Below are 16,230 nucleotides of genomic sequence, written 5' to 3'. Positions count from 1 at the left end.
GCCTTTTTCCACTCCTTCACTTTAAGTTTATGGGAGTCCTTATGTGCTAGGTGAGTCTCCTGAAGGCAGCAGATAGTTGGTTGGTAAGTTCTTATCCATTTGGCAGTTCTGTATTTTCTAAGTGGTGCATTTAGCCCATTTACATTCAATGTTAGTATTGAAATGTGAGGTACCATTGCATTCATTGTGTTCTTTGTTGCCTATGTACTTTGTTTTTGTTTGGTTTTTGTTTTTGCTTTTTAACTTGTATTTTTGTTTTGTAGGTCCTATGTGATTTATGCTTTGTTTTGATGTGTTTTCAGGGTTTATTTCAAGATTTAGAAACAGTTCTTGTAGTGGTGGCTTGGTAATGGCAAATTCTCTCAGCACTTGTTTGTCTGAAAAAGACTGTGTATTTCCTTCATGTATGATGCTTAATTTTGTTAGATACAAAATTCTTGGCTGATAATTGTTTTGTTTGAGGAGGCTGAAGATAGGGCATCAATCCCTTCTAGCTTCTGGAGTTTCTGCTGAGAAATCTGCCGTTAATCTGTTTTCCTTCTTTATAGGTTACCTGGTGTTTTTGCCTCACAGGTCTTAAGATTCTTTCCTTTGTCTTAACTTTGGATAGCCTGATAACAATGTGCCCAGGCGGAGATCTTTTTGCAATGAATTTCCTGGGTGTTCTTTGTTCTTCTTGTGTTTGGATGTTAAGGTCTCTAGCAAGGCTGTGAAAGTTTTCCTCAATTATTCCCCCAAATATGTTTTCCAAGCTTTTAGAATTCTCTTCTTCCTCAGGAATACCAATTATTCTTAGGTTTGGTCATTTAACATAATCCTAGACTTCTTGGAGACTCTGTTCATATTTTCTTATTCTTTTTTCTTTGTCTTTGTTGAATTGGGTTAATTCAAAGACCTTGTCTTCGAGCTCTGAATTTCTTTCTTCAACTTGTTCAATTCTATTGCTGAGACTTTCCAGAGCATCTAGCATTTCTAAAAGCGTGTCAAAAGTTTCCTGAATTTTTTATTGTTTTTCTTTAAGCTATCAATTTCCTTGAATATTTCTCCCTTCACTTCTTGTATCATATTTTGAATTTCCTTGCACTGGACTTCGACTTTCTCTGGTCCCTCCCTGATTAGCTAACTAACTAACCTCCTGAATTCTTTTTCAGGTACATCAGGAATTTCTCCTTGGTTTGGATCCATTGCTAGTGAACTAGTGTGATTTTTGGGGGGTGTTGAAGGGCTTTGTTTTGTCATATTACCAGGGTTGTTTTTCTGGTTCTTTCTCATTTGGGCAGACTGTCAGAGGAGAGGTCTAGGGCTGAAGGCTCTTCAGATTCTTTTGTCCCACAGAATGTTCTCCCTGATATAGTACTCTCCCCCTTTTCCTTTGGATGTGGCTTTCTGTGAGCCAAACTGCAGTGATTGTTGTCTCTTCTGGGCCTAGCCACCCAGTGACTCTACTTGACTCTGGGCTGGTACTGGGGGTTGTCTGCACTAAGTGCTGTGATGTGAACCATCTATGGGTCTCTCAGCTGCGGATTCCAGTGCCTGTTCCAGTGGAGGTGGCAGGGAATACAATGAACTACATGAGGGTTCTTAGCTTTGGTGGTTTAATGTTTTATTTTTGTGCTAGTTGTCCTACTGCCAGGAGGTGGCACTTTCCAGAGGGCATCAGCTGTGGTATAATGGGGAGGAATCAGCAATGGGCAGGGCCCTAGAACTCCAAAGATTATATGCCCTTTCTCTTCTGCTACCAGGGTGGGTAGGAAAGGACCATCAGGTGGGGGCAGGGCTAGGCATATCTGATCTCCGACTCTCCTTGGGCGGGTCTTGCTGCAGATTCTGTAGTGGATGAGGGTGAGAGTCCCAGGTCACTGGAGTTGTGTACCTAAAAGGATTATGTCTGCCTCTGCTGAGTCATGCAGGTTGTCAGGGAAGTGAGGGAAAGCTGGCAGTCATAGGCCTCATCCGGCTCCCACACAAACCAAAGGGCCAGTCTCACTCCCACTGTCCCGCGCCAACAGCCCCCAGATGGTTTCCAGGTGGAGAGGTATACTAAGGGGCTTGAAAACCTACCCCAGGCTATCCGCCTCCCAGTGGTGAAAGAAAAGAGCTTGGTTCTTCCACCGCCTGTGGAGTCTACACACTGGACTTGTGCCCTACCCTGAGTTCTGGCCAGCAGGCTTCTCACCCTATTCAAATTGTTACAAAGTTCAGCTAGAGATTTGCTCCTCCCTGTGTAATTTTACCCCCTGCTCCTCTCCTGTTTTCCTGTGGTGCCAGGCAGAGATGGCCTGCTAGGGTACCCAGTGACCTCCTAGGGCCTTTCTGTTGCTTCCTCTACCCCTATATTCGCTGGCTTTCCAAACTGACTCAGCTCCGGGTAAAGTCAGAAACATCTCCCGCAAACAGATCCTTCATCTTCTCCAGTGAGGGGTGTGTTCGGGAGAGGAGGAAGGTCTCCCTTTCCCACTTCCCGAGTTGCGGCACTCACAGTTTTGGGGGGGGGGGTCTCCTGGGTTCTGCAAGAGCAGTCCACTTCCATCAGAGGGTCTGTGGGTCCTCTCAGGATTGCTGGTTTGTTCTTGCAGTTGATCTGGAGCTAAAATTCACAGTGTGAGCCTCCACCCACTGCTCCGTATGGAGCTGTAATCTGGTCCTGTCCCCTGTCCACCATGACCTCTGTTCAATCCATCTCAAAATTACCCAATTTGAAGAACAAAGGGGTAAAACTTAGGGAAAAGTAATCATAGACCAAGGGACCTGTGAGAAATCATCTAACTTATTAGTAATAAGGGTCCAAAAGTAGATGAGAGTAAAAAATGGGGCAGAAAAAAATTTTTTTAAAGTAATAACTGAAATATTCCCAAATGTGATTTTTAAAGTAAACTTATAGATCTGAGAAGTTTAACCAACCCCAAGAGGTATAAACACAAAAACAAATCACATCTAAGTACATTATGTAGAAATACTAGAAACAAAAAATAGGAGAAAGTGTTTAAAACAGCCAGAGAGAGGGAATAAAAACAGGCATAAAGGAAAAAATCAAAATGTGAATGATCACTAACTCCTCAGAAACAGTGGAGACCAGGAGTCAAAGAACAACATCATTAAAGTAATTTTTTTTTAATGGCAACTCAGAATTCTATATCCAGTTAAAATAGCCTGTCAAACAAGAGTAAAATAAAGATTTTTCAGGGAAACGGACATTTATCATTCCGCACCAGCAAAGCTGTACTATGGGAAACACTAAAGGATGTGCTTCAGGCTATAAGGAAAGGATACTAGATGGGAACTTGAAATTACAGGAAAGAAAGAACATCACAAGTTGTGAATAAGTGTGTAAATATAAAAGCTATGACTGCTTTTCCTCTAAAAAATTTTCCACAAAAGAACTAAGTGTCTAAAGCAAAAATAATAAAAAATGAAACACTGTAAAAGGAGGTTTATAACCTATATAGAAGTAAACAATGTGACAATAGTAGCAAAAAGGACAGTGGCACTAGTAAATGGAATTACACTGTTGTAAGGTTATTACACTTATGAAGCAGGAAGCGGGAAATCAGAAGTGTCTGGTCAAGTAGGAAGTACAAAGTATAAAGAAAAAAAATGTTAGACATCAGGTTTAAGTTGTGAAGTAGTTCTATGGTGATTTGAAATTAGTAATATATTAAGCATCTGTATTATAATTCTAAAATCAACTACTAAAAGCTGAAAGTAAAAATAAAAAGAGATGCAATTAATCAAATAGAAAAAAAAACAATGGAATTTAAAGAATATTCAAAAGAAAGGAATAAAGGAGAAACAGAAGAACAAACAACAGAAGAAACAAGTGAAGAAAAATGGCACGATGCTAAACTTAAACCAACTATACCAGTAACAATATTTACATAGAAGGTAAGCAAACTAAACTCTTTAAATTAAAGGTAGAGGGCCGGGCACGGTGGCTCAAGCCTGTAATCCCAGCACTTTGGGAGGCCAAGACGGGCGGATCACGAGGTCAGGGGATCGAGACCATCCTGGCTAACACAGTGAAACCCCGTCTCTACTAAAAAAATACAAAAAACTAGCCGGGCGAGGTGGCGGGCGCCTGTAGTCCCAGCTACTCGGGAGGCTGAGGCAGGAGAATGGCGTAAACCCGGGAGGCGGAGTTTGCAGTGAGCTGAGATCTGGCCACTGCACTCCAGCCTGGGTGACAGAGCGAGACTCCTTCTCAAAAAATAAATAAATAAATAAATTAATTAATTAATTAATTAATTAATTAAAGGTAGAAAATGTCAGACTGGCTCAAAAATTATGGCCCATGCATTATAAATAAAAAAATACATATAGATTGAAAATGAAAGGATGGGAAAAGATATGGGATGCAAATAGTAATCACAAGAAAACTGGAGCACCTATAAAGATAAAAATTTCAATATCAAGAGTATATTGTAAAAGCTATGATACATTTATGCAAAATAGATTATCAATCACAACAGATATCAAAACAATAAAAGGGGACAATTTATCAGAAAGAAAAACAATCCTAAACATACACATATTATTAGATAATAATAGAGCATCAAAGTTTGTGAAACACAAATGAATAGAACTAAAGGAGGAAAAGAGAAATTGACAATTATAGAGATTTTAGCACCCTGCCAATAATTGATAACAACAGGTATACAAAAATATCAGTAAAGATATAAAAGACATGAAAAACATTATTAACCAATTTGACTTAATATAGAAGACTTTTCCCAACCACTTGAAAATACACATTTTTCAGGTGCACACATGGAATATTCACCAAGATAGACTATCACCTGGACAAAAAAGAAATATTAATGAATTTCAAAAGACAGTACACAATATGGCCTCAAACCACAATAGTACTAAATTAAAAATTAGGAACCTTAATCTGATAAAGAGCATCTACTAAAATCTCATGGCTAACTTCATACTTAATGGTGAAACACCGAAAGCTTTTCCCATAGAATTAGGAAAAGGACAAGGCTGTAGTCTCTTGTCTTTTGTATTCAACATTGTAATTAATGGGAGTTCTGGCCAGGACATTTAGGCAAGAAAAATAAATTAAAGACACCCAGATCATAAGGAAAAAGTAAAATAATTTTATGTAGGGGGAAACCCTAAAGAAATCAACAAAAAAGGCAAAACTATTAGAGCCAGTAAATGAGTTCAGCAAAGTTATAGGATATAAGATTAATATACAAAATCAGTTGTACTTTTACACACTAACATTAAACAATGCAAAAAGTAAAATGAGAAAATTTAATTTACCATAGCATCAAAAAGAATAAAATGCTTAGAAATAAATTTAACCAAGACAGTGCAAGACATGTCCATAGAAAACTACAAATCACTGCTGAAATTAAAGACCTAAATAAGTGAAAAGGTAACCTGTATTTATGGGTTGGAAGACTTAATATTTTTAAGATGGTAATATTTCCCAAAATGGTCTACCAATTCAGTGTAATCTCTATTAAAATTCCAACTGCCCTTTTTGCAGAAATAGAAAAACTGATTCTCAAATTTATATGGAATTACACAGGGCCCTGAATATTGAAAAAGAAGAACAAAGTTGGAAGATTCACATTTCCAAATTTAAAACTTACTACCAAACTACCATAATCAAAGCAGTGTAGTATTGGCATTGGCGTAATGATAAACATATAAATCAGCGGAATAAAATTGAGAGTGTAGAAATAAACCCATACCCTCATATGTATGGCCAATTCATTTTACGTAAGAGTGTCAAGACCATGCAATGGGGAAAGAATAGTACCTTCAACAAATGGTGTTGGGACAACTGGATATCCACATCAAAATAATAAAATTAAACCTCTACTTTACATGATATACAAAAATTAAGTAAAAATGAATTATAGACCTAAATGTAAAACTTTTAGGAGAAAATAGAGGTAAATTGTTACGACTTAGATTTGTCAATGGTGTCTTATGATATCATTGTAAGAACAGAATCATATAGAACAAAAGAAAAAAATAGATAAGTCCAACTTTATCAAAATTAAAAACTTTGCTCATCAGAAAGCAAAACAATATCAAGCAAGTTAAAAGAAAATATTTGAAAATTATATATCTGATAAGGGTCTAGTATCTAGCAAGATTTTTAAAGTCTTAAACTCTACAACAAAAGACAGAGAAATCAATTCTTTTAAAAATAAACAAAAGCCTTAAATAGACATTTCTCCAAGGAAGATGTACAAATGGCCAAAAAGCATATTATAAAAATGTTTAGCATCATTAGTCATTAGGGAAATGCAAATCAAAAACCACAATTGAAACAGTGTGGTATTGGCAAAAGAATAAACACAAAGACCAAGCAATCAGAATAGAGAGCCTAGAAATAGACCTGCACAAATATAGTCAACTGATCTTTGATAAAGGAACAGAGGTAAGTCAGTGGAGAAAGTATAATCTTTTCAGTAAATGGTGGGGGAACAACTGGATATCTATATGTAAACAAATGAACCTAGACACAGAGTTTATATTTTCCACAAAAATTAACTCAAAATAAATCATAGACCTAAATTGCAAAACTATAAAATATCTACCAGAAAACAGGAGAAAATCTAGATAACCTTGAGCTTAGTCATGAGTTTTTAGAGACAACACCAAAAGCATAATTCATTAAAGAAAAAAAGTCAGTAAGTTGGACTTTATTAGAATTAAATTTTTTGTTTGCTGTGAAAGTCACTATCAAGAGAATAAAGGCCATGTCCAGTGGCTCAAGCCTATAATCCCAGCTACTCGGGAGGCTAAGGTGAGATGATTGCTTGAGGTCAGGAGTTTGATGTTGCAGTGAGCTATGATTATGTCAGTGCACTCCATCCTGAGCAACAGAGTGAAACCTCATCAAAAGAGAGAGAGAGAGAGAGACAGAGAGAGAGAGAGAGAGAGAATTAAAAGACAAAGCAAAAATTAGGGGGAAATTTTTCAAAATACAAAATTTGATAAAGGATTTTTATCCAAAGTATACAAAGACTCTTAAAACAATAAGAAAACAAACAACCAAATTAAAAAGTGGGCAAAAGATCTGAACAAACACCTCACCAAAAGAGATACAGATGGCAAATAACCATAAAAAAGATGTTTGACATCATATATCATTAAGGAATTGAAAATTAAAACAGCAATGGGATACCACTACACACTTATTAGAGTGGCAAGAATCCAAGAAACAAAACAAAACAAAACAAAAAACAACAACAAAAACCCTGACTATACCAATGCCTGCCAAGAATGTGGAATAAAAGGAATTCTCATCTAATGTACAGCATGGTAACTATGTTAAATAATGATGTATTGTATACCTGAAATTTGCTAACAGTGTAGATACTAAATGTTCCCACAATAACAACCAAAAAATAACTATGTGAGATATGGATATGTTAGTTAGCTTGACTGGGATTATCGTTTCATAATGTATACTTATGTCAAAACATCACATTGTACACTATAAAGATATACAATGTTTATTGTCAGTTATACATCAATGAAGTTGGGAGGAAAATGGACCATAATGTAGCTCTGAAAGTGATCTTATTTTTTTATTGAATTAAAATTTGGAAGTTCTGGTTTAAAGAAAAAGGAACCCTCATTCATTATCAGTGAGAAATCTAAATGACACAGCACTTTAGAAGACAGTTTGGCAGTTTCTTACACAACTAAACATAGTTTTATGCACAACCTAGCAATTGTACTTTTAAGAGTTTACCAAACTAGGCCGGGCGCGGTGGCTCAAGCCTGTAATCCCAGCACTTTGGGAGGCCAAGACGGGCGGATCACGAGGTCAGGAGATCGAGACCATCCTGGCTAACACAGTGAAACCCCGTCTCTACTAAAAATACAAAAACTAGCCGGGCGAGGTGGCGGGCGCCTGTAGTCCCAGCTACTCGGGAGGCTGAGGCGGGAGAATGGCGCAAACCCGGGAGGCGGAGCTTGCAGTGAGCTGAGATCGGGCCACTGCACTCCAGTCCGGGCGACAGAGCGAGACTCCGCCTCAAAAAAAAAAAAAAAAAAAAAAAAAAAAAAAAAAAAAAAAAAAAAAAAAAAAAAAAGAGTTTACCAAACTAATTTGGAAACTTATATCCACACAAAAATTGTGCACAAATGTTTATAGTAACTTTATTTGTAATCAGACAAAATTGGAAGCAACCAAAATGTCCTTCAATATGTGAATATACCCCCATACAATGGAATGTTATTCAACAATAAAAACAAATGAGTTACCAAGTTATAAGAAGACATAAATGAACCTTAAGTAGGTATTGATAATTGAAAGGAGCCAGTCTGAAAAGGCACATACACAATGATTTCAATTACAGTGTATGACATTCTGAATAAGGCGAAAACTACAGAGATAATAACCCTATCAGTGGTTGTGGGGGTTCAAGAGTAGGGGTTAGGGCTAAACAGGTGAAGCACAGGGGACATTTTTGAGGTAGTGAAATGATTCTATATAACACTGTTATGGTGAATATGAGACACTATACATTTGTCAAAACAAATGTTACAGCCCAAAGAGTGAATCTTAATGTATACAAATTGTTTAATTATCTAGGAAATTGGGAAATCCCAAGATAAAATGTAGAATATAAAAAAAAATTAACTGTATTACAAATGTATGAAACAACCTTGCTGAAGGAGTTGGGGGTAAAAGGTGCTGACCTAAGTAACTTTGAAATAAGTTAAATCTATAAGACTAAAGGCAAAAAAAAATTGTACATAAGAACTGTAGTTGATAAAGTCATTTCTAATGGGAGTATAGGCCAGTTCTGATAGGGTTATACAAGTATACTGGAATTTAATAATTAAGTAAATGGTTTGGTGGATGGCAGGATCCAGGTTTCTTATTGCTGGAGTGAGAAGTTACAGATGAGCAAGGGGAAGAGGCTAGAAGGATTCGTGTGGTAAAGACTTAGAGTTGGAGACCTCAGCGTAAACTCATGTTTGCTTCATATAATTACAGGTGGCTACACACAAAAAATAATAATAGATAGGTTACACAAGTTAGTCAGTTAGTATATACACATAATATTTCTTTGTTCTGCCTGCTGAGATGTAGGAACAGCACCTTGTAGTAGCAACAAGCACACCTAGCATTCAGATCTTAGTTTTTAACATTATTCTCCATTAAAAGGAGCCAGTGTTCTTTGGAGAAATGACTGATTCTATGTCTTAGTCAGAAAATACACAAGATGAACCTTGAGCATCTTATAGTACCAGAATGTAAGAACATGTTTTTTTAAAAAAAACAACAAAAAAGCATACAATGATGGAAGTATTTGAAAAGGTCAAAGAAACCAAATGAAAGAGTTCCCAATGCCCAAGGCTGGAAATTTTGAGCAGCGAGATAAATGAAGAAGTATTGGATTATAACCCAAAGTATAAAATAAATATCTATGAGTTCTTACTGGAATAAAATAAAAACATAAGCAAATAAATCAATGGGACAAGAGACAAATCTCCTGTGCAATCGAATTCCACATAACGCATACAAATACTTCACTTTCAAGGAGGGGCAGCATACATTCCCACCTCTTAAGTGTGGGCTGCACAGAGTGACTTAATTTCAGAAAATACAGCTTGGAAATAGGAAAAAAAAAATAGTTTTATAGTAAAGAAACCTGACACACTCTACCTCAGCCAGGTGATCAAGATGAACATCAATAGTGATCAATCATGTTGCTGGTATATACCCTTGAAAAGATGTGATTAGGCCGGGCGCGGTGGCTCAAGCCTGTAATCCCAGCACTTTGGGAGGCCGAGATGGGCGGATCACGAGGTCAGGAGGTCGAGACCGTCCTGGCTAACACGGTGAAACCCCATCTCTACTAAAAAATACAAAAACTAGCCGGGCGAGGTGGCGGGCGCCTGTAGTCCCAGCTACTCGGGAGGCTGAGGCAGGAGAATGGCGTAAACCCCTGAGGTGGAGCTTACAGTGAGCTGAGATCCGGCCACTGCACTCCAGCCTGGGCGACAGAGCGAGACTCCGTCTCAAAAAAAAAAAAAAGAAAGAAAAGAAAAGATGTGATTAATATGGCAGTTTACCTCTGTGATCTTCCTTCCAAGAACACATAATCCCAGTCTAATCTTTAGTAAAGCAGCAGACAAATCCGAATTGAAGGACATTCTACAAACTATTTGACCAATACTCATGAACACTGTCAAAGGTGCTAAAAATGAGGTAAGTCTGAGAAACTGTGACAGATATGAGGAGTTAAGGAGACATGACTACTAAATGTAATATGGCTTCCTGTATTGGATCTTGGACAAAAGACATTAGATAAAACAAAGGAAATCTGAATGATGTGTGGACTTTAGTTAATAATAATGTATCAAAATTATTTTATCAATTGTAACAAATGTACCACACTAATGTAAGATGTTAATAGAGGAAATTGGGTGTGAGGTATGTGGAAACTCTTTGTACTATTTTTGTCGTATTTCTGTAAATCTAAAACTGTTCTAAAATAAAATGTTTATTTTTAAAATGTCGTACAATTTATAATCACATCAAAACTACAATATTCTTAGAAATAACAAAAGATGTGTAAGACCTATACGCTAAAAACTAAAACTCATTTCTGACAGAAATTGACCTGTACAATCGATATCATCCCAATCAAAATCTTAGCAGGATTTTTAAAAATAGAAATGGTCTATCTCATTTGTCTAAAGTTTATATGCAAATTTTTTTTTTTTTTTTTTTTTTGGAGACGGAGTCTTGCTCTGTCACCCAGGCTGGAGTACAGTGGCCGGATCTCAGCTCACTGCAAGCTCCGCCTCCCGGGTTTACGCCATTCTCCTGCCTCAGCCTCCGTAGTAGCTGGGACTACAGGCGCCCGCCACCTCGCCCGGCTAGTTTTCTGTATTTTTTAGTAGAGACAGGGTTTCACCATGTTAGCCAGGATGGTCTCGATCTCCTGACCTTGTGATCCGCCCATCTCGGCCTCCCAAAGTGCTGGGATTACAGGCTTGAGCCACCGCGCCCGGCCAGTTTATATGCAAATTTAAAGAACACAGGATTCTATAACTATTTTGAAAAGGAAGAACAAAATTAGAGGACTTTTACAATCAGATTTTAAGACTTATTATAAAGCCACAATAATTATGAGAATGCAGCATTAGTGTAAATACAGACACATAGATCAGTGGAGCTGAGTACAAAGTTCAGAAATAGACCTACATACATGATAAATTACTTTTTAACACAAATGCCAAGGTAATTCAATAGGTAAGTGATAGTCTTTTTGTAAAACGGTGCTGGAGTATTTATATATTCATATGGAAAAAATGAATTTCAATTCTTACCTTATGCCATACACAAAAACTAATTTAAAATGAATTGTATACCTAAACATACAAGCCAAATCTATAAAACTTCTGGAAGAAAACAAGAGACAAAGTATTCATGACTTTGACATAGTCAAAAATATTGTATACAGGACACAAAACAATAAGAAGAAAAACAATCTAATATGGGTAAATGGTTTGAAGAAGACACATCAAAAAAGAAGATATACAAATGGACAATAAATACATAAGAAGATTTTCAACGACATGGGCAAAAGCAAACTACAATCACAAAGAGATACCATGACACATCCACTTGAATGACTACAATTAAGACCGAGGCCTGATGGAGTGGCTTACGCCTGTAACCTCTGCTTTCAGAGGCCCAGGTGGGAGGATCACTTGAGGCCAGGAGTTCAAGACAGCAGCGAGTTATGAATGCACCACTGCACTTCAGCCTGGGTGACAGAATAAGACCCTGCCTCGATAAAAAAGAAGAAGACTGATAATTGCAAGTGTCGGCAAAATTATGGAGCAACTGGACCTCTCATGTATTTCTGGTGGACATGTAAAATAAAACCATCACTTTAGGGAACAATTTAATTGCTTCTTAGAAAGTTGAACATACATTTACCCTATGACCCAGCCATTCTTCTCCAAGGTATTTTGTCTAAGAAACACAAAAATATGTTTGCCAAAAGACTTTCGCAATATTATAGCAGCTTCATTTGTCATAGTTCCAAACAAGAAGTCACCCAAATGTCTATCAACAGGTGGATGAATAAACAAACTGCAAAATACAGGCTGAAAATCTGAAATCCAAAATGCTCCAACATCTGAAACCCTTTGAGCACCAGTATGACACCACAAGTAGAAAATGACACATCTGACCTCATGTTGTGCACATGAGGTCAAAATGCATATGCACAACACAGTTTATTCAGCATCCCCAAGGCAGGAAGAACCCTCCAAGCCACGTTAAAAAGCCATCCGCAGAAGGCCTCCTCATTCCTAGGAGACCCACTTCTTGGTCCTTCAATTGCTTCTGATGTTTCTTGTCACCAAAAGATAAAATAAAATGCACTATACAGTAACCTTTTAATTAAAACGCAGCATCGGAGATAGAGATTGAAAGCCTGGCATCGTTTGTTTTTGCTAACAGCTGATACAGGCATTCCAATGATGCTTCTGTGCTGCTTAGTTGCACTTAACACATTGTTTTTCGCTCTATGAATGGTATATCATATTTCTACTGTTAAATACTTATGTGGGAATAAGTGTAAAAAATAACTGCTTATTGATAGCATATAAATTCAGAGCCAGGTAGCATATAAATTCATAAATGATAGTGATGCCAAACACCACCAGTTGTCCACATAAGTGGCTGAGATAGTGATACCTTTGCTTTCTGATGATTCAACATACGTGAACTTTGTTTCATGCACAAAATTATTAAAAATATTTTACAAAATTACCTTCAGGCTATGTGTGTAAGATGCATATGAAACATAAATGAATTCCATGTGTAGACATGGGTCCCATCTCCAAGATATCACATGTGTTTGCAAATATTCCAGAATCTGAAATCTGAAACACTTATGGAACCAAGCATTTCAGCTAAGGGATACTCAACCTATATTTATGCAATGGAATACTACTCAGCAAAAAATAAAAATGAAAAAAAAAAACTATTGACGTACACAGCATAGATGACCTCACAAATATTCTGAACATAAGAAGACAGACACAAACAGTATAGACTGTGTCATTTCATTTCTACCAAGTTCCAGAACTGGCAAAACTAACTCCTTATGCTAAATAACAGATCTATGTTTGTCTGAAAAGGGGAACAACCTGTTGGCTGGAAAGGATCTGAGAAAACTTTCCGGAATTATTATAATGTTCTATGTCTTAATCAGAGTGATGGATACATTGGTGTGTGCATTTTTCAAAACTTGTACACTTACAATACTACACTTTATTGTATGTCAGTTATACCTACAACACTGATACATAAATGTTTAGAAGTTCCACATGGTGTTAGGAGAGGGATGTCAGTGGCACACCAGCAGGTGAAGGGAAATGCATGGAGACAGCAGTTTTTATCTCTCTTTATGTCCCATGTCCTCTGGCAGGAAAGGAGAATCCTGTGTCAGGCAATCAAATCCGGGGTCTGCCCTCATGGGCACACTAGGTAGCGAAGGGTGCAAATAATTAAATACAATGAAGAAAATACTCTGGTAGGACTTATGTAAGTGTTAGGGGAACACAAGAGGGGCGACCAACTCTGCCATAGGAGGACTTCCACGGGAAGGTGCCAACCAGAGCTGTGGAGGGAAAACCAGATATGCTAGAGGAAGGAATCCTAAGTGGTGGTAATGAAGAAAAGATAGGCAGAGGCAAAGGAGCAGAGACGAGCAGAGCTACGTTCGGGAATAAGTTCAGAATGGATGAAGGATGCGGCACCATGGAAGGAAAATGTGGATGAGGGTGTGTGACGTCAGGCCCCATACATCAGGGAATTCCAGTGTTTCCTCTGGAGGTGATTGGAAGGCATTAACCTGAGAAGACCGTGGTCAGATTTTGATCTCAGAAAGCTCACTGTGGGAACTATGGGGCATAGAATAGAGGAGAAACAGGAAGAGATGCTAGAGATCATAGGAGTCTAAGACACAGAGGAGGTGTCACTCTAGCTGGGGAGGATTCTGGAGGCATTGTGTGTATAAAATATATAAACATGGGCCAGTCACAGCATGATGTCTTGAAAGGGTGAATGCAGTCAGTCACTTATTCACTCACTCACTCATTCATTCTATGTATATTGTTGAATTCTGACAAGGTGCCAGGTCAGTGCTTAGTGGTGAGAATCTGACTGGTACTCTGGTAGACCTGGTCCAGGCCTGCACAGAGAGGTAGGTTAGTGAGCAAGTGTTAAGTGTTAGTCTGTCTCTCATGTGAACACACACACTTGCTTTCAAAAACTGATCTGCTGCACTGACAACTGCAGCCTCTGTGTTGTCCTGACCTGCTGGTTGGTCTCAGGGAGAGTTGGGAGTTTATAGCAGATTAATAGCAAAATGCTACAGAGATTTGCATACGGAAGAGAGAACCACAATCTTCATTCAATTTTTAAATATGAATACAGCTTTTTCTTTTTCTATTCTTGCTATAACCTGGGCAAGAATCTTCTTAGAAATTGTGTATCTCTGAGGCTAATAGCAGAATGTATTTTTCTGGATTGTTTCCATTTATTTCCCAACAGAAAGAAATATATGTTTCTCAATGTAAAGAAGATCTTCTGATCAGTTATGTATCTTCTGGAAATAAAAATGAACTAGATTATTCTAAGTTGAATGCCATAGTATTTACCACAGTGGAAGAAAAAAATGGTATATAATTTCTCTTTGAGAACCAGTCAGAAAACTCAAAGGGATTTTCATATACTCATACCAATTCTTGGGGCTATATTCCCTCAAATTTGGGTGGTTTTGATCTCAGCCTGATTTTTGTTATAATTATGTTCAACCTCCTGTTCAATGAGTTATAAATGAGTTAAATGGTTTATTACTCTTCAAATAAGTGAGCTAAATGAAGTTTTATTTGGAAGGAATGTATGATATGTTTTGAAATAACAGGTGGTTCACCAGAGGGTCAGAGATGGTCAGAGGGTCAGGGGATGTGGGTTTATGGGCCCAGAAGCCCAACCTTGCACCATTGTTAAGGGTAGAATTCAGCAACCACTGCCAGTCACCAAGTCAGGCTCAGGTTGTAGAGGAACCAGCAAGAGACTCTCAGCCTTCATTCATCCAACAAACCCATTCTGAGAGGTCCAGGCAGCCTTTAGTCCAAACGGGGAACAAAAAAGTACCCTGCAGGAAAGAACCTGGAGAAACTCCAATGGGCAGGAAGCCATGAGAGAAATGATCATGGAGGACAGCCCCAGGGAGGAGGGAGAGGTGTGATGAAAGGAAGAAGGAAAAGGCGATACATAAAGAAAACTCGAAGGGCAACTAGAAGTAAGCCAGGTGAACAGGGTTCATGACATGCCAGAGAGAAGCAGCAGCATGTGCAAAAATATGGGTGTGAAGTGTGACCAGACATGTTGCAAACTGCAGGTCACTTCATTTGGCTGGAGTAGAAAGGGCATGAAAAATATGGGGAGGAAAGGGGCCTGACTGTATTGTGGACACCTGTTAAATACTATGTTTAACCGTTACTAGGACCCAACCAACAACCAACTCTAGAGTCTTTCTGGGGGAGCCTAAGCAAGTTACTTCAACTCCCTGAGCCTCGGTTTTCTCATCTGTAAAATGGGGATAATAGCAGCACTTCCATATAGAGTTGTAAATGAAATAGTAATCAACACAATGTACATTGTTTTGCTTCATGGACTTCACATTCTGGTAAGTAACACATGTAATATGCTTGGCCCAATAAAAAGCATAGTGTAAGTCCTTAAAATATTCTAACTGACCCGTCTTTTACTTTTGGTCACTAACCTCATTATTATTACTCTTTGGCTTACAAGAGAGAATGTTCTTCCTACCAATCTGCATTCCCTAGAGATCTTACCCCAAAAAACTCCATGTAAACGCCAATCAGATGATTCTCGCTTTCTTAAGTTTCACACTTCAGGCTCCAATGTGAAATATTGCGTTACGTGACTATTTCAGTGATAATTAGAAAACACATTTATTTATCTTTTTTATTACTTTGTTCAAGAGAATAAATCATTACACATGACAATGGATGATACACATACTTCATTCCCATCTATAATTTTATTTGGTACCATTAATCAATTTAGATCTATTCCTTAGGATGTGCCAACAATCATCTTTATAACCAATAATTCCATGATTTCCCTTTTAATGGCAAACTTCAGGTCACAACAGTAACCATCAGTTCAACTACACCAAGGTT

Source organism: Rhinopithecus roxellana, chromosome 3 (assembly GCF_007565055.1).
Source record: "Rhinopithecus roxellana isolate Shanxi Qingling chromosome 3, ASM756505v1, whole genome shotgun sequence".
In the NCBI taxonomy this organism is placed as follows: domain Eukaryota; kingdom Metazoa; phylum Chordata; class Mammalia; order Primates; family Cercopithecidae; genus Rhinopithecus; species Rhinopithecus roxellana.
This window is presented reverse-complemented; position numbering follows the sequence as displayed.